Here is a 20175-nt window from a genome sequence, read left to right as displayed (position 1 = left end):
TCATCACCAGTCACAATTTGTTTTAAAAATGGAATGTTTTCGTTACGTTTAAGTAGAGAATCGCAAGTGGAAATATGGTCAAGAAGGTTTTTTTTTTTCCTACTTAACTCGGGGGTCCCCAACCCCCAGGCCGTGGACCGGTACTGGTGCGCAGCCTGTTAGGAACCAGGCTGCACAGCAGGAGGTGAGCGGCAGGCAAGCTAGTGAAGCTCCATCTGCCGCTCTCCATCGCTCCCCATTGCCCACATTACAGCCTGAACCATCCCCGCCGCCGCACCCCACCCCCCACCCCCGTCCATCTGTGGAAAAATTGTCTTCCACAAAACCGGTCCCTGGTGCCAAAAAGGTTGGGGACCGCTGGCTTAACTTACGTGGAACCCAAACATCAAAGCGATTGACATAACCAAGCTGGTGCAAATGATTTTCAACACTTGATCTGGATATTTTGAGTATGTCGGCTATCTCCGCGTGGTATAATGTTGATTGTTCTCAGTGAATGTCTCAATTTGATTGCTATCATCTTCAACTGGTCTACCAGACTGTGGAGCATCGACCAGCAAGAAATCTCCAGCACAAAACTTCGCAAACCACTTTTGACATGTTCGATCAGTCACAGCACCTTCTCCATACACTGCACAAATCTTTTTTTGCATTTCAGTTGCATTTTTACCTTTCTTGAAACAATAAAGCATAATATGCTGAAAATGTTGCGCTTTTTTTTCCATCTTCAATATTAAAATGGCCACACAAAAATTCACCAATTTTGATAAGTTTTTTTAAAATGCACGCTGATATAACAGCTGTCACAATACAATCTAACAAAATTGTTTTGAATGAAGTTAAAGACAACTAAGTGCTACTAGAGCCAGCTTACAGGAAAACCGAATGAACTTTTTGGCTAACCCAAGCTTCATTAAGAAGAGGCCCATGAAAGCACAGCACTCTCTCACCTGTAAAAGTAAAAAAGAAAAAAGAAGTACTGGGTTAGTTGTGATTTCTCTTCATATTTAAGAATACTCACATCTGGGAGAGCCATCAATCTTGTATTATGATATTTCTCAAAAAATTAGGCAAGTGAGTAAGGCAATGTATCCATCAACACTTCAGATCAAACTCGAATATAACAAAAAAACCTTAGCATCTAATGTAAACGACTAAAAACAATTAGGATATCAACCTATTTAAATCGCCAAATCACGTATCACCTGCTAAGCAAATAAAATCTACTATAGCTATCTACTGGCAGGGTTGGTTTATTTTTCAATATACATCTGGGATTTAAAGAAATTTTAAGACCTTATGCTCTACTTATTCTTTCTCTGCTTCCAACCCTTTTAAACTGATTAAACTAAGAAAAACATTCTATACATAAAAATTTCAATGTGCATCAGATACAGCTGGTTTTTTTTTTAAAGAGGTCCCACTATGTTCGTGCCTTCAGTGTGGTCAGTGATGCTCTGGGTATTGGGCTGCTTCAATAAACAACAACAACAACAAAAAAAAAAACCAGACAAGAATTCTAACCTTTGGAACTTACACTCTATGTTGAACCTACCATTAAGACTTGCAAGACTAAATAAAATGTTAGTGACTGGAATAAGATCTGGAAGACATCCCTGCTCATCAGACAAATCAGGCAGGTAATTCTTGGCAGTACCTCAAAATATCATTTGATTGTAGAAGAAATAGATTTCTCACATTATTTTCAGTCCACTTGGTTTCAACAGACCCAGAGGTAACAGAAGTGCCAACACAGTCAGCTCTTTTAGCTCTAAAATTAAAATAGCCTACTAGCTCAATTCTGAAGACTATAGAGCAGTATGGGTGACACTGATATGTAACCAAATAGTTTTACACAATTTACTGGATATCATATTTTAACTGTTCTCATAAACAAGAAGAGGAGTGACTGATAAGCTACTTGGGAAGGTCACAGGGAAGGGCCCAAGCTGAGGAAAACAACTGGTACAAAAGCATAGAAGAAACATGATATAAATTCTTGTGCAGTGGTCCACTCTGAGAAACCACTGCCTGAGGCTGCTAGGCCTACGCAGAACTTAAAGTGGAGACTAAAAACAGGGAGACCAAAGACTTTTCCCAACAGGGATAGAACAGAAATCGGTATGAATCAAAAGCAGTGAGGATAGCTAAGCCAAAGCAGAAACAGTTTAAACTGACTTCCAGCATGGTGGGAGCATTAATCAGAAAAGGAAATGGAGGGAGGGGGTTTCACATCAATTTTGGAATAAGTTACACTGGCTACAGGATGTCCAAACTGGAGCCATCTAGTAAGCAGTTGAGTATATACATCTGGAGCTCAAGAGAAAGCTGGGCTGGAGCCATTGCTGAACACTGTGGACAAGAATGAGACCGTGGGGATGTATATAAGGTTTAGGGCCTAAGCAGCAGCACCAAAGATCAGACCTCTGTGCCTAATTTAACTCGCCATGTACTCTTTAAAGCACCCTGAAAGTGGCCTTACTCCCCTCTCCCTCCTTTTGTCTGCTGCTGCCAAAGACAACTGCACTGAGGCTAAGACCCTTTGACCTCCATTCTAGCTACCTGGCCCTAACATCCTGTTGAAAAAATATACAGTAAGTTGAGGAGTATGAGCCAAGATAACAAATGCCTATTTTTTCACAGAAGTGGAAACACTGTTAATTGGGGAAGGAGCAAACCACTGTCTCAGATATGTTTTTTTAAACCTTAATCCTTGCTAGTATCAAACTATAAAGGTAATTTTACCCAATGCTCTCAAATTCAAGGGTGATGAGATTCCAGTTCCCCATCCTCCCACAGGTTTGCTTACTGGGAACATTACTCAAAGTCCAGCATCAGTCAGTCTCCCGACAAGCCAAAAGAGACTTCCCCCTGACAATGGGCTAGATGCCCAATAGTCTTCTTTACCTTATGCTTTAACATTTCAAGTGGAAGACCAAGTCCGGTGCAAACCAGTCACTGTGCTTAAAAACTGCTTATAACATATGTTGTATCATTATTAAATTAAGAAAAACTTTCAAGTTTAAAAGAATCATGAAAAAAACTATTCCTGATCATTCATATTCCCACAATTACAGAAGCTCAATTCTTCTGCAGTGTTTTAATACAATTTTAGTTCCAACAGAATATTCCTTTTTCCTTACAAGATATTCTCTGAAAATGTCTTATAAATAACTAATTATAATTTCTTAAAGATGGTTATACAACTCAACTTTGACACAAGAGTAGAAAACATGTCTGGAAAGTGATGGTAACTGCAGATTCTTGGGTAGCTTTAGAACCTTACAGAGGGGCTTCCCTGGTGGCACAGTGGTTAAGAATCCGCCTACCAATGCAGAGGACACAGGTTCGAGCCCTGGTCTAGGAAGATCCCACATGCCTCAGAGCAACTAAGCCCATGCTCCGCACTACTGAGCCCAAGTGCCACAACTACTGAAGCCCGTGCACCTAGAGCCTGTGGTCCACAACAAGAGAAGCCACCACAATGAGAAGCCCGCACACCGCAACTAGAGAAAGCCCACACAGAGCAACAAAGACCTAATGCAGCCAAAAATTAATTAATTAATTTTAAAAAAATCTTGCAGATACATTGGTTCCTACTCTTGTCTAATTCACCACTATAGCAGCACATGGATTCTCCTTCACTATTATCTCCTCTCACTCTACCATCCCTCTAGTTTAGAACTAAAGCACTTCCTCCAGAAAGCCATCCTTAACTGTCCCAGACCTGGGTGATTCTCCTTTGATATCCTACAGTGGGGATTAATTTTTTGTGCCATAGACCCTTCAGTCTGATTAAGCCTTTGGGCCTTTTCCCAGAATTTTTCTACAAACCCGTAAAACAGTATTACAAAGGAAACCAACTATACTGAAATAGTTTTCAAAACATTTAAAATATCATGTTCTATGGTATTATATGAGCTCCTTAACTGATGTAAACATTTAGCTGCTGATCCAATAACTACCACAATTCTGAAGTAATGAAGAGCATACATTACATCTGAATGTATCTCCCACAACTGTAATGCTGGGATGTGAAAACATACAGCTAATACTACTGTGGGGGTTTTTGTTTTTTTACTTTTCTTTTTATTTATTTATTTTCTTTTTAAAATTTTTTTTATTTTTTTGGTTGCATTGGGTCTTAGTTGTGGCACGCAGGCTCTTCATAGTGGTGCGCGGGCTTCTCTCTAGTTGTGGCATGCTGGTTTTCTCTCTCTAGTTGTGGCATGCAGGCTCCAGAGCACGTGGGCTCTGTAGTTGAGGAGCGCGAGCTCAGTAGTTCTGGCGCGTGGACTTAGTTGCCCCGCAGAATGTGGGATCTTAGTTCCTCCACCAGGAATGGAACCAGGGTCCCCTGCACTGGAAAGCTGATTCTTTACCACTGGACCACCAAGGAAGCCCGGGTTTTCTTTGCTTTTTTTGTGGGGGAAGGAATCTACATTCATAACTGAAATACTAAATTTTAGCGAGACAATAGAAAAAAAACTTTTTCCCGTCCAAGTTCACGGATCTTCTGAATTATGAACACTGACCCTAGATTAAGAATCCCTGCTGCAAAACATCTAGTTTAAAAAAAAAAAAAAGCAATCCATAGAACTCACACAGTTTCTCAGGGTGGGAGAAAGCAGGTATTAAGAGTCAGTTATAGCAGAAACACCCTTGGAAACCTCTTAAATATTCCATAAAGTTACAATATACTTGTGTTTTGTGTACATGACTCAAAGCAATTCTAACGCACATTAAAGTTTGAAAATCCCTACAACAACTTTTTGCAGACGTCTCGACGTCCATGGTAACTAACACATACACCCATAATAATGAATGGGAATTTTAAAAAGTTCTTGCTTGCCTTAGAGAATTTTACTTCCATTTTAGTTTACTATTAAGCCTCCACTTTAATATAAATTAATAGATGCGCTAATTGTGAAAATTAAAGAGCTGTCTTCCACTGAATCAAGTTCTACCGTCAGCCAAGGCATGTCGATCAAAGACAATAAAAACTCAACTTTCGAATCACTGTTAATCACATATTATTGCAATTAGTCAAACAACTGCTGTACTTAAAAGATGACACCAAGGCAATGGGACTTATAAATGGAAACAGAATACCATTAAGGTCGTTTTTATTTATTGTTTTACAAGCAACTGCACAGCAAAAGCGCACTCACATTCCCATAGGATCTTGGCACTCGGCTTTTCAGAAAGCAAAGGGATGCCTTCGGGCAACACAAAGCCGACCCAGACGCTCACGCTTTTTCTCTCCTGTCCCCACCCACCTCCTCTTTGGGGTAAGCACCGGGGAACCGGTCCCCAGACGGTGGCGGTGGAAGAAGGGGGCGCTGCATCTACCCTAAAGCGGCGTCTGCGGCCGGGAGCCGGGGGATCAAGACGCTGGCGGCCAAGATGGGATGGCCATCTTGCAGCGGCCGTTTTACAACGCAGTTCTCCCGCCCCCAGGCGCGAAACCCACCCCCCCAGCCGCAGCCCGGAGGCTCCACCGAGCGCGACCACCTCGGGGCTCGAGGTCGCCCCCGGAGCACCAGCCGTTGGCCGCCCACGCAGCCGGAGGGCCCCGCACCGGCGCCCGAAACCGCCGCCGCTCCCTCCCCTCCCTCCTGCCACATCTCTTCCCCTAACGGCCACCTTGGCGCACCCGTCCCTTCCCTGCAACAGGCTACTTTCTCCAGACCCTCTTCCTCATAACAACAAACACTGCACTCTAAGGCTTTGCCACGCGGCAACGGCTCCCTCTGCCACTCTAATGCCTGCCTAACGCTTTCGCTTCACAAGGTATTTTCTCATGACGCACCGAAATAACACGCCGCAATGCGCTTTCCCCGCACAAAGCCCTGCCCGCTGCCTCCCCGCAGTGCAGCCCTTGCCGCCCCCCCGTCCCCGAACTTCAACCACCCCAGCCCGCCTGCCTCCCTCTCCTGCGCCTGTTACCGAGCCCAGCCTTGTTCTGCTCGCCGCAAGACAGGCCAATAAATCGGGTGCTGAGTTGTTGGAACAAGGAATAACAATTTTAATCAGAAAGCTAGCCGACCCAATAGACCGCAGACTTGCATACCAAAAAAAAAACAACCATTTTACCTCAATCCAAATTCCGGCTCCTTTTATAGAGAAGAGGGGAGGGGGCGAGGCCCACTGTGGCGCCCACCAATGGCTGAGCGGGACCACTTACCCGTGGCTCACTGACAGTTGCTCGCTTTGGGGAGGGGCCCGCTGCTGCGCCCACCAATGGCTGAGCGGCGGTTGCTATAGCAGCGAGGCTGCTAGGACTCGCGCCTGCCCCGCCCCTATTACAATTCTCCCTCTCCCTTTACACGCCGTTAGAAGCCTTTTCCACAGGGGCTCAGACTCACCCTCCTGGAATTTAGGCTTCAGGTCATGCTTCGGAGCCATTTGTAAGCGATTCGCAGCCGCCTCCTCCTTCTCCTACCTCCCCCGACTACTGCCCCCTACTCTATCCCACCCAACTCCGCGTCGGACGCGCCGTCAGGCACCTCCGTCTCTACATCCTGGGCCGGATTTACCAGCACCCGCGGAGCTGACAGCATCGCGACCCGCGCAGCCGCTGCCCCAGCCAATGGCAGCCCGTTGCGCACGTGCCCCTACGCCGGCGCCGCCCCGGGGCAAGTCAGGATTGGTAGTTCCAAGGCACTTGAGGCGCCGCGGGGTGGGGGAGGGGCGGCGGCTTCTTCCCATCCCCCACCCCCTAATGCTCTGCCCCACCCCCACCCCCGGGCTGCCTGGGATTTTTAAAGCTTAAATTTGATTTTGTGTGTTGGGGCGATGGGAAAGGAGGCGGCGCCTCACCCGCAATAAAAGAATGGGAAAGGCCCAGTTTCGGAGGCCCTTAGGCAATATAGGGCCACAAAGATGTGGGCTTTGAAATGGCCTGGGAGAAAAGGCTACCTCTGAAGCCTACGTTCAATAGCATCTCTACTAGTATCTGCATAGGAAAGCTTTAGGGTGAGCAATCTGGCCGGAAGAGGGTAGGTAATGGAGTCTGCGTCTAGCAGTTTCGTTGTTTAGCAAGCTCACTGCCAGTTTATTTGGTGCGACTGACGGCCATCTGTCGGGTCCTGCTCCTCCCCTTCTCCAGCCCCGGTCCTGCGGAAATGAGGACGGAGAGGGAGACACAAGGCAGGCTGGGGGGAGTCGAAGTATGGCTTTCTGAGATAATGGAGTTCAGCCCACCTCCGACAGAGGCCAACGTAAATAATACCATACGATACCGAGGTCGGGGTTCTGCACCTGCCCTATTTGTGCAAACTTTTGTCACCTAATTTCTTTGAGCTATTATTGAATATACACACAAATGAATTTCCTCATGTCAGTTCCCCTGTTCAAAAACTGTGTAGTTTGCTCAGCTGCAAAATGGGAAGAATAACAGTACCTTTTCATCGGTTTACTGTGAGAATTGCATGGAAAGGCTTAATGCGGTGCTGAACAGTGAACTGGTGCTCAAGAAACGTTAAGGAGGATAAATCCCAAAGTCCTTAGCTTGGCATTTGAAGTCCTTCCACAGACAGTCCCCAACCGTCCTCCAGGCTTTATACTTGTCTCATCAGTGCCTTTTCCAACCTGCCCCCCAACATGCTATGCACCCCATGAATTCCAGACGCCTCTCCATTTATCTGACGCCAACTTCTCCTTCAGTCTTCCCTTAACACAACCCCTTCTTTGACCACAGAAACCCACAGAGAACCCTCACTCCATTGTCTGTACAGCATCTGGTCTGTACTGCTTAGAGTATCAAAAGAAAGGGCAAGGGCCTCTTTGTGACCACACCACCACACCAAAACCCTGAAGTACACTTCTTTTTTTAACGTTTTGAATACAAAATATTTCAAAATAATTCAAAATTCAATAACTCAAAAAAATTTTAATATAAAAATGAAGATAGGGGCTTTCCTGGTGGCGCAGTGGTTGAGAATCTGCCTGCCAATGTAGGGGACACGGGTTCGAGCCCTGGTCTGGGAAGATCCCACATGCCGCGGAACAGCTGGGCCCGTGAGCCACAATTACTGAGCCTGCGGGTCTGGAGCCTGTGCTCCGCAACAAGAGAGGCCGCGATAGTGAGAGGCCCGCGCACGGCGATGAAGAGTGGCCCCTGCTTGCCATAACTAGAGAAAGCCCTCGCACAGAAACGAAGACCCAACACAGCCATAAATAAATTAATTTTTTTAAAAAATGAAGATAGTGAGAAGTCCCTTTCCTACTTCAGTCCCTCATCTGCCCCTTTCCCCAGCAAAGGTACTACCCTGTTGGTACCCAATTATTCTTCCCCCAACAAAATAAATACACACAAATTCCAAATATGTCTTTCATTTCTAAACAAGTGAGTACATATCTCTAAATGATAAGGGCTTTTTAAAAACAATACCATTATTACATTTAAAAATAAATGCTTTCTTAATATCTTCAAGTATCCAGTCAGTGTTCAAATTCCCAGGATTGTCTCATACAATCTCATGATTGTATTGTGTATGTCACATTATAATCTTATGATTGGTTGGTTCAAATCAGGATCCAAACGCGGTCCATGTATTTCATTTGATGGAGTTCACTCTGTTGCTCTCTTTTCCTTGCCATTTATTTGTTGAAGAAACTGGACCACTGAGAATTAGCACACTTTGTTAAAGTGATTTATTTATTGAATAATTGAATATAAAGCCTCCAAATATGAGTTCGATGGGAGAATAAAATGTGTTTAACTTAGTGTATCCTTGAATATATTCTTTTAGTACAAACAGTTATAACTCATTAGCCAACGTAATAAATCACCAGCCAACAATAAGAAAATATAGTTTGAGATTGCGCTCATTTCTAAATGTTACTTCTGAAGGAGCTGTGATCATCATGTCCTCACTTGAGCTGAATTTAGGTCCACATCTAAACAAACCATTGCTTTTCCTACAGCTTTGGAAATGAAAGGAAAGGAAATGAAGATGATGACAACTATTTAATATAAGTTTGAAATGAAATGAAGATGATGGCAACACTTAATATAACGTATACTAAAATAAATTTAAAATCAAAATCACCTCCCTACAGAACACTGATTGCATTAGTTTCCTGGGGCTACCATAACAAAATACCACAAACTGGATGGTTTAAACAACAAATGTATTGTCTCACAGTTCTGGAGGCTAGAAGTCCAAGATCAAGGTGTTGGTAGGGTTGGTTTTTTCTGAGGGCCCTGAGGGAGAATCTGTTCCAGGATTTTCCCCTAGCTTTTGGTTGTTTGCTGGCAATCTTTGGCATTCCTTGGCTTATAAACACATCACTCTGATCTCTGCTTTTATTTCACGTGGCACTTTCCCATGTGTCCAAATGTGCATTTCTGGGTGCCTGCCTGTGTCCATATTTCCCCCTTTTATAAAGACACAAGTCATATTGGATTAAGCATGCATTCTACTCTGATATGACCTCATCTTAACTAATTACATCTGCAACAACCCTGTTTCCAAATAAGGTCACATTCTGAAGTACTAGGGGTTAGAACTCCAACATACGAATATCAGGGGGACACAAATTCAACCCATAACACTGACCTTCAATTTAAAATGGATATATATTTAAAAGTAAATATATCTTCATTGACTTCTCATCAATTTACCAGTTTGATTTTTCTCTGACAGAGTTTGCCTTTTTAAAAATTCTACTTCACCTTCCATCACCTAGAGATTAAATATTCCTTTGTAATAATAGGAGTATTTAGGGGGTCTTCGTTTTCGATTGCGAAATTTTCCATGTGTTTCTTCCAAAGTCTGAAATAGTATCTTGAACTGATGATAATAACATATGGTAATTGTGGAGAATGTTTGAGAATTGCTGGGAATGACAGGAAATATTTAAGCAAGGAAAGAATTTGCAGCTGTGAACGTAGAAGCAAAGTTTTGCCCTAAGAAATTGAGTTCTTTTAGGAAAACATATGAAGGAAAAAATAATTACTTGCTTTGAGATATGGTTTTTTTTATTGAGGTATAGTTGATTTACAATGTTGTGTTAATTTCTGTTGTACAGCAAAGTGATCCAGTTACACACACACGTGCACAGACACACACATACATACACATTCTTTTTTTTTTTTAATCAGTCATCAATTTTATACACATCACTTTATACATGTCAAACCCAATCGCCCAATTCAGCACACCACCATCCCCACCCCACCGCAGTTTTCCCCCCTTGGTGTCCATACGTTTGTTCTCTACATCTGTGTCTCAATTTCTGCCATACACATTCTTTTTTATATTACTTTCCATTATGGTTTATCACAGGATATTGAATATGTTTTGAGACTGCAAAATTGCTGCAGTAAAAATGTTCAGTTTGGATCACTGACTTAGAAAAAAAGGATTACGAAACTCCTATGTCTGTTCACAATAGCTATCATCACTAAAACAATCTTACAGTGGTTTAAACAGCCCATATTAATCACTAGCCCTTCCCAAATGCACAAAGTAAATTACTTAGAGGAATTCAGGGATATGAAATTAATGTGCATAGTAAACCCTGTGAATCAGAGCTGATCGCCAAACTAATTTTCAGTATCGCAGAACATAATTGAGAATTGTAAAAAGCGCAGAAAAGCAACCGCCCAACGTGGGGCTCGAACCCACGACCCTGGGATTAAGAGTCCCATGCTCTACCGACTGAGCTAGCCGGGCAGCTGAGCAATGCCCTTTTTCTAAATCTTTTCAAAGTAATAAGATTGTTTTAACTTGTTCCAAGATATATTTTGTATTTAAACTTTTTTCCCATAATTTTTTTTGGTAAAGCTTTTTACTACTCTCAAAATTGTGTTTCATTTCTGATTCTGTGCACACAAACTTTTACTGTTTAATAAATGTTTAAATGGCCCTCTAGTGGTCAGCGGTAAAGCGGGCTGATGCAGGCGCCCCTGAACTCCCGCTGAGAGAGGACGGAAGTGAGACTGGGGTGCCTCCTGTTTATCCCCGAGATCCCCGTTGAGAGAGCGCTCACCCCCTGCCGCTCCGGGGACCAAGAATGTTCTCGACACCTGCGTGGCCGGACACAACAGCTGGATCTGGAGGAACGTCCTGCGTACCTTCTAAAAAAGATCAGAATCCAAGGCACATGTGTAGAGCTGGCTGGCCTCTCGGGGGCCCCCGTGTGGCTTTGAGGTATCTGGCATTTTTCTATGTCACGACGGTGGTTCAACGAAGCCATGCCCCATTGTTCACAAAGTAGAAGATTATTAAAAAGCTAACGCAGTCTCAGAAATTAATTGAATTAATTGTGGCGTTTGCTCACACACAGAACTAAAAGGTAAAGACATTTATCCTACAGTATGATAACACCTCTGTGTGGGAAGGGACCATTATTTCAAACCTCTCCCCACTAGAACGAAAAAAATTAAAGATTTATTCTGCTTTTCTAGAAGTAACCAAATAGTCCCAGTTGATGAGGGAGTCCTCTACTTTATAGGGTGGGGGAAAAATGTAGGATTAGAAAAAGCGTAAATCAGCAAACCCTTGTAATCGAGGATTATCCTTCGAGGTTAAACCGTTATGTTAATAGTTGTTAAGGGTCACACAGGTTCAAAGTAACACTACACGGGTTACTTCCTAGATTCAAGAGTAACTGTACAATGGAGGAATCAAGCTGTCACCACCCTAACTGAGAAATTAATCTGAGTTTTGCTAGTGGTTTACTAATCTTCAGTAAGATTGTGTGTCTTCAATGGTGATATAACCTGAAGTACACAAGATCAATGGTCATTATTTATTCTAGCCAAAAAATACTTTATGTGGATCTATCAACCATTAGATATTAATTCCAGTTTACAGGAAATAAAGAGAGGAACCAGACAAATGACAGCACAAGGAAGCAATAGCACAAAATCAGAAAGTGGGAAATTCTGCAGGACAATACTTCAACAAGTAAGTATTGAATTTTAAAAAAATGACTTTTGCTAGATTAAAAGAGATACAGTGGCCATAATAATCAGACGCAATAGGTGATCCTGGATTGGATACCATTCTGTATTGTGTATGTGTTTCTTTTTCTTAATTATGGTAAAATAAACATAACATAAAATTTACTGCTTTAACCATTTTTAAGTGTACAGTTCAGTGGCATTCGTACATTCACATTATTGTGCAACCATCACCACCATCCAACTCCAGAACTATTTCATCTTCCCAGATTGAAACTCTGTACCCATTAAACAACTCCCTATTCTCCCCTCAGTCCCTGGCAACTGCCATTCTACTTTTTGTCTCCATAAATTTGACTACTCTAGGTGCCTCATGTAAGTGGAATCATATAATATTTTATCTTTTTGTGTCTAGCTTATTCCACTTACCATAATGTTTTCAAAGTTCATCCATGTTGTAGCATACCTCAGAATATCCTTTCTTGTTAAGGCTGAATAAATATTCCATCTCATGAATATACCACATTTTGTTTATCCATTCATCAGTTGATGGGCATTTGGGTTGCTTCCACCTTTTGACTATTGTGAATAATTCTGCTCTGAGTGTTGGTGTACAAATATCTGTTCGATTCCCTGCTTTCAGTTCTTTTGGGTGTATATCCAGAAATGGAATTGCTGGATCATATGGTAATTCTACGTGTAATTTTTTGAGGAAGTTCCTTTGGAATTTTAACCTTTATGTGAGTCACCTCCATAATGCGGGCCTCTGTTTCTTCATCTACAAAATATGGGGAGGTGGGGAGAGAAGGGATGAGAGTGAGAGAGGGAAGGCTAAGAAAAGGGACAGCTTAAGGAGGTCTCTAAGGAGCTCATGAATTCATGACCACATAGACCCCTGGACAGAAGTACTGGTCGCTTCCCTTGAGTTTCACTGAGTGAGTGTAAGAAGAAAAGCTTTTCTTATTTGGAAGAGGCACAACTTGATTTCCACTAGATGTTGGGCCTGGGGAGGCCTAGAGGTGGAGGATGGAGGATGGGTGGCCAAGGTTGCACAGGCTGGTGGCACTGCTGGGGCCCGTCTGCCTCATACCATCTCAACCCAGCATTTCCTTCTCTACTCCCTCAACTTCTCAGTTTGCCTGTTTGTGTTCAGAGAGAAGGGGGTGAAGCCAAGGTCTAGGCCAGCCTGAAACGCAAAAACACTTGAAATTTTAATAAGGAAATTTCCTTGAAAGGAACTGTACCATCTTCCAGTGTCACCATGGAGACGGCTGAGATGAGGACTATGAAGACCCTGGTACTCCCGTCTCCTTCCCTCCTCCCTCTGGGTACCAGCTGAAGCTAAACCACACTCCTCAGTGGTCTGGGGAGATCTTTGCAGCCAGCACCATCTTTCTGCTATTTCCCTTAAATCTCTCCAAGGTCATCCACTGCCTCAGGATGAAGCCCAAAGTACAAACTCCTTAATGAAGCCTGTCTGGTCTTGCCTGATCAAGATCAACTTACCTCTCTGGCTTCGATTACCCACCCCTACCTGTACTAGATACTCCAACCCCACTGGGCTAGAAAGAGCAAAGCCATGGACTTTCCAGCTTCCAGGATGCCAAGTGCACTTCTCAATATTTAAGTTGCAAGATAAGTGTTTACTTTTGCCATCTTCTCAGTGTGTTTAATGATAGAATATCCAACTTCATTTGGAAAAAGGGTCAAATGTCTGAACAATGTCTCAAATGCCCGTGTGAATAGAAGACCTGGAGCAGTGGGACTTCCTGCTATCCCCTGTGTGAGGCTCTGGTTCCCACCCTTGATTTGCTCTGTGATGTCAGAGCAAATGTGATGTCAGACGCTCTTTCCCACTCTGGGCCCCAGATTCTTCACCTACATAACAAGGAGACTGACACACAAGGACCTTGCAGGGCTGTCTCTCCTCTGGCGTCGTGTGTTCTTTGACCTTCCCTGAGACCAGCTGGTAAACTCTGGACGGGCTCCCACGCCCTTCCCACTCAGGTCCCAAATGGCATCCCTGCAGGTTGAAAGGACAGAAAGGAAATTGTGAGACCGCATGCTCACAATGGTGCCTTTGTACCCAGCATAGCCTCTTTGTTCTTTTCAGCTCAATCTCCCAGTCTTCCAGGTCAATGTCCATTCCCCAGCCCTGAAAGTGGTGGGCAGCAGGGCTCGTGTGGAAGCAAGCCAAGAGCATTCAGCAAGCACTTAATACTAATAGCTGCCAATTGTGGAGTCTCCACTCTGAGAAGTGCCTCCATGTTCTCAACGGACCTTCAGCTGGATTAAATGACTTGTCCAAGACTATACAGCTAACAAGTAACAGAGCTGGGCTTGACACACCCCTGTCAAGCTGGTGCTGGGGCACCTTCAAGGCCTCCAATGCCATAACCACTTCTTCTTGTATGCCTTCTCCTTTTCCATGACCCAGGCACTTTCCAAAGTACTGTACTGTATATGTGTTCATTCATTTCAGCCTCATAACAATCCTAGGAAGAAAGTGTTGTTGTTATTATCATCATAAGGATAAGGAAACTGAGACATGGAGTAGTAAAGTAACTTGCTCAAGGACACACAACTAATGAATCTGTATGGTAAGGCTGCTCAAGATGGCTGTTCTCTTGCTCTCCATACATCCCCTGCTTGACCAGTCCCTGCTTACTCACAGGACTATCCAATCCCCTTGATCATAGGGCTTAATCAGAAACTACCTAGGTGCTTGCCCCCTGCCCCAGCTTCTGGTTCCCCTGGTAACTGATGAGCCCCAACCTATTGTCAGTTCCCCCTACCCCTATATATGGTAGCTTCCTTCTCCCCACGAGTAATGAAGGTGGCTGCCATGTCCTATCTGCCATACACTGTGGGGTGTTGCTCCAGGACCTTTTGCTTCAGATGTGTAAGATTCCATATTGTTGATGTCTCTGTTACTGTCTACGGGCTTTTTCTTTGGTCTTGCAGCTGGGCAATTACAAGACTTGCAGGCCTGTTGGGTACAATGCAACGAATCCTAGAGCTGGAACTTGGATAAGGCAGTCTGGCTCCAGCACCCATGCTTTGGTCATTATGCACCAGTCAGCTAACAAATTCTTAAATCTGACCTTTCATCTCCTGGGGTTTATGAAGCATTTCTTGGTTGGTTGAAAAGGAATTAAAGTATAGTCGAAAGGGCTCTGGTGTTCCAAGGCTAGGCAGATGAGTGAAGGGGCCAGGGCTGCCTGTGAGAGTAGAGATCTGATCTAAAGGGGCAGCCACTGCCGGACATGCAGGCCCAGGACCACCAGCTCTTCTGACTATTTAAAAAGGAACCAGAAATCTGGATTTTAAGCAAAAATTCCTGATTTTCGAATGTTGACAACTAACTTTTTTTAAATGCCAAAACGTGCTGGCTGAACAAAACCCACCCATGGGTCACTTGTAACCTGCAGGCGGCCAGGCTTCACCTCTGCAGTAGACTGAGTCAGTCAGTCCCTGAACCTTCCAGGATTGGTTCAGTGGTGGAGACAGGCCTCCCTGCCCTCCTGCCATCTCAGACATGATGGGGAGAGGCTCCTGCCACCAAGGGTGAGAGCAGAGGCCCCATGCCTCTCTACCAAAGACATCCCCTCCTGGGCCAGAACCCCCGACCCTGAGACCCCCAGTCCTCAGGGAATTAGCACCTGATCTGGTGGGTCAGACCAGGATGCCAGGCTCAATTTGAACACTTCTTACCCGGAGACTGTCCTCTGTCTCCCTAGGACTGCAGCTGTGGACGGAAGGGCTGCTCCAGCCATGACGTTGTCCAGTCTTCCTTTATTTTTTTTTTGAAAGTACTATCAAGTTTTGTAGGAGAAAGGAAAGAGAGGGTTTTTTTAAATTAATTTATTTTATTTTTGGCTGCGTTGGGTATTCGTTGCTGCGCACGGGCTTTCTCTAGTTGCGGTGCACGGGCTTCTCACTGCGGTGGCGGAGCATGGGCTCTAGGCCCACAGGGGGCTTCAGTAGTATGTGGCGCACGGGCTTAGTTGCTCCACAGCATGTGGGATCTTCCCAGACCAGGGATTGAACCCGTGTGCCCTGCATTGGCAGGCGGATTCTTAACCACTGCGCCACCAGGGAAGCCCCCGTTGTCCAGTCTTGCCACACACAGTGGGCACACGAGAAGCCTCTACGTTCCTGGGGAGGGGCAAGTCACTGGCGTGTATGTACCGTTGACCCCCCAGCCCTCTTAGTCCATTTGGGAGCCAGTTCATTGCATGGAGTCTTAGAGCTGGGTCGCGCAAGTGCTCATTTACAAAGTAGGAAATAAGTCCCCATAGGGCCATTTTAAAATCTCAGACTTGAACAGATATTTGTACACCAATGTTAATAGCAGCGTTATTCATAATAGCCAAAAGATAGAAACAACTTAATTGCCTAGCAACAGATCAGTGGATAAACAAAATATAGTATATGCATACAGTGGAATAGCATTCAGTCATAAAAAGGAATAAAATTTTGACGTATGCTACAACATAGATGGACCTTAAAAAATTATGCTAAGTGAAATAAGCCAAACACAGAAGCAACACTGTAAATATTGTTCCACTTACATGAGGTACCTAGAATAGTCAAATTCATAGAGACAGAAAGTAGAATAGAGGTTACCAGGGGCTGGGAAAGGCAAGGAAGGGAGAGGTATTGTGAAATGAGTATGGAGTTTTGGTTGGGGATGATGAAAAAGTTTCAGGTATAGACAGTTGTAATAGTTATACAACACTGTGAATATATTTATTGCCACTGAATTGTATACTTACAAATGGTGATAAATATTATATTTTACCACAATAAAAAATATCCGAAGCCCTCAGTACACCTATTGTTGGAGTCCCCACCCAAACACCATATCAAACATATTAACATTTTAGAAAGCTGTATGAGTTGAGGAAGGCAAGGATTTCTGCTTCTGGCTATGTTGTACTAGCTTGTAGCAGACCAACTATCCTGTCAAGATCTACTAGGAAAGCTGGATAAAATACAAAAAGCAGCTGAGACAGAAGACAGAAGAGTGGTTACATTTTGGGAAAGTAGTAATAGAAGAGGGTGTGAGAGGGCCTCCAGGGATGTTGGTCATGGTCTGTTTCTTGATTTGGGTGCTGTTTACCTGAGTGTGTTCACTTTGTGAAAATTTGAGTTAAACATTTACGACATTTGTGCTTTTTAAAATATTAACGTTATACTTTAATACAAAAGTTTATCAAAAGTCCTATCTGAGTTGAATTGATGTAGTGTTATGCCTTTAGACATTTACGTACTCATGCATTCATTCATAAGTTTCTTTTTTTTAATGCATTCTTGCAAGCCCTTGGCACTGTGTCTGAAGGAAAAAATGTCCCTGGTCTGTAGAAGGGATGGAGACTGCCCACATTTTCCCCAGAAGGTTGGACTGAGCAGATCTAGGACTAGAATTCAGAGCCCCCCTCATGCAAATGCACTTTTCCTTTTTTTTTTTAATTTTATTTTATTGAAGTATAGTTGATTTACAGTGTCGTGTTAATTTCTGCTGTACAGCAAAGTGATTTAGTTATACATATATATATTCTTTTTCATATTCTTCCCCATTATGGCTTATCACAGAATGCTGAATATAGTTCCCTGTGCTATACAAGAGGACCTTGTTTATCCATTCTACATACAATAGTTTGCATCTGCTAATTCCAAACTCCCAATCCTTCACTCTCCCACTGCCTTTCCCCCTTGGCAGCCACAAGTCTCTTCTCTATGTCTGTGAGTCTGTTTCTGTCTTGTAGATAAGTTCATTTGTGTCATATTTTAGATTCCACATATGAATGGTATATGGAGCTGGGTCTTTTGGCTACTTCCAGGTAGGAGCTGAATTGGGAGAGAAATTTGCTGCACTGGAAGGAAGAAGTCAGTGTTGCGACCCCAGGAAGGGAGACAGACATCCTGGCCCTCAACCCTTCTTGTTTTCCTCAGGACTGTGCTTCTGGGGGCTAACCAGTAGACCAGTGAATACCACGCTGGGGCCAGGCCCTTCTCCCAGAAGAGAATGGCATGGGTCAAAGTCCTCATCCGGTGTCCGTACCCTCCCCCATATATTAATTCATTAAACAAACATTCATTAAATGCCACATTTATTAATGCCTACTGTGTAGCTAGCACAATCAGGTCCAAAAAACTAAACTCAAAAAATTAAGAGCTATATAGAGCCTTGGAGATCACTGACTCTAACCTGCGTATCTCATGGATAGGGAGCCAGAGAGGTTCAGAGGGAAAAGGGCCTTGCTTTTGCCAAAAAGCAAATGAGGAGCAGACTTGGGACAGAGTCCTAGGTCTCCTGATGCCCAGACCAGTGCCCTTTCTACCAGCCCCCAGCCCTTTCATCCACTCCACCTCCCCCCAGCCACATCCAAATCCCTCCCTTGTTATATAATTGTAGCTCTCTATATGGAAAACACGAGCACCTTTCAAAACTTCAACTCTGTTCTGATAATTTAAGGAGAAAAGATGCTCTGGTGAAAAGCCTCTGTGTGGAAACTGTTAAATATTTAACAGCAGATTTGAGTTCTGGACTGGCAGGGGCCAAGAGAGAGAAATCTTAAATTTCCATCCACAGAGAATCCCGGTGTCTTCACTGACCCCTAGCTGACTCCCCCAAACCTTGGAGGAAGGGATAGACTGGACCCAGAGCCATCAGGGACCGGAGGTAACAACAGCAACCTTTTATTGAGTGCTTACTATATGATAGGCAATTTCTAGTCAAATTTCAGAGCAAGTCAGGAATTTCCCACATATGGGGAAATCAAGGCTCAGAAAGATACGTAGATTTACTCAAGGTCACACAGAAAGTTAGGGACAGAGCTGTCGGATCCTCACCCAAACTACAAAGCAACAGAAAGACACGCCAGCACGTTGCTAAACAGTCTCTCAAAATACACGCCATGTGGATCCTGGCATATACCAAAAGAAATGTTTATAGAGATCAAAGTTAAACAGCTCCAAGAGAGCTTTTAAATTGTCCTTCGTACAATAGAGCAAAGAAGTCAAAGACTGGCCAAGCTGGAGGCTCGGGCGAAGTGCTCAGAGCAAGCAGGGCCTGGGCAGCATTAGAGTCCCAGCCACTTTGGGCCCCCCATGCCCACCCCGCTCCCAGGCTAAGCCATTGGTCCTGGTGGGTCCAAGTGACTGGCTGCATCAGATAGCTTTGCCTTTTTCATATTTTTCCTAGAACCTCTCTTGGAGACATGTAGACAGGGAAGAGAGAGAAACCATGACCCACAGGGGTTAGGGCGATCACCATCCAGGTTTGCCCAGTCTTAACACTGAAAGTCCCAGCTGCTTGGAAACCAGTCCCAGGCAAATGGTTGCTGGGTGGCCTGCTTTCCTCCTGGGACCTTGTCAAACTGAGAAATCCAGGCGGTGACATGGGCTCCCTGTGTTACCTTGGACAGTGCCCTCCTCTTCCTGGACCTCAGTTTCCTCATCTCTAAAACAGGGGCTTGGCTGGGCCTCTGAGGAGGGTGCTTCTAACTTACACATTCCTTGGTTTATAAGTCTATGTCTTGCTGACCAAATTAATGGTATCTTTCTGTCCCCATATTGCCATCTCCCTCTACAATAATCCAAGGTGACAGTTGGATTCCTTCAGGAATGACCCTTCCCACCCCACGCCCCCTCCCCTGTCCCACCCCCCATACCCTTCCTTTGTCCATTCATTAAGTGTGTCAATTAGGAGGTGATTATTCATCCTAACTACAGAAGAAGGGCATTTCACCCTCGGGGAAGTGAAAGTGGGTTTACAGATTCCTGTTTACTTGACGTTTTAATCAGCGAGCTAAGAGCAGAGAAACTTTAAGTGGAAGGGTCAAGAGTCAGGGCCACACACATTTCCATTTCAGCAAGGAATCTTCCAGCACCCACATCAGCCCAGAGGCTATCGTGAGGGTGAGACAAACATATTGGAGAAGCAAGGTCCCTGGCTTGGAGGGCCACCTGCTCAGCCCAGGGAGGGGGTTGTACTCATAGGGACTGAACCCGGGGTGCCCTGTGGCAGGTGCCCTGAGGATCCCCAGGAAGTGGGGGGAGCCCAAACAAACGGTGGCTGGAGGGCATGACTTTATCAGTGCAAACCTGCCATAACTGGGGGGCCAGAAACGTTCTTTCAGTCAGGCCCAAGCCACTGTTTGTGGTCCCTGAGTGCTTTAAAAGAGATAGCTGAAAGTGCTTTAAGAGGTGGGGAGGGCAGGGGCAGGAAAGGCAATTCAGATTCAGGATGC

The sequence above is a fragment of the Balaenoptera physalus genome, assembly GCF_965194825.1.
Source record: "Balaenoptera physalus genome assembly, chromosome: 2".
In the NCBI taxonomy this organism is placed as follows: Eukaryota; Metazoa; Chordata; class Mammalia; order Artiodactyla; family Balaenopteridae; genus Balaenoptera; species Balaenoptera physalus.
Note: the sequence above shows the minus strand (reverse complement) of the source record.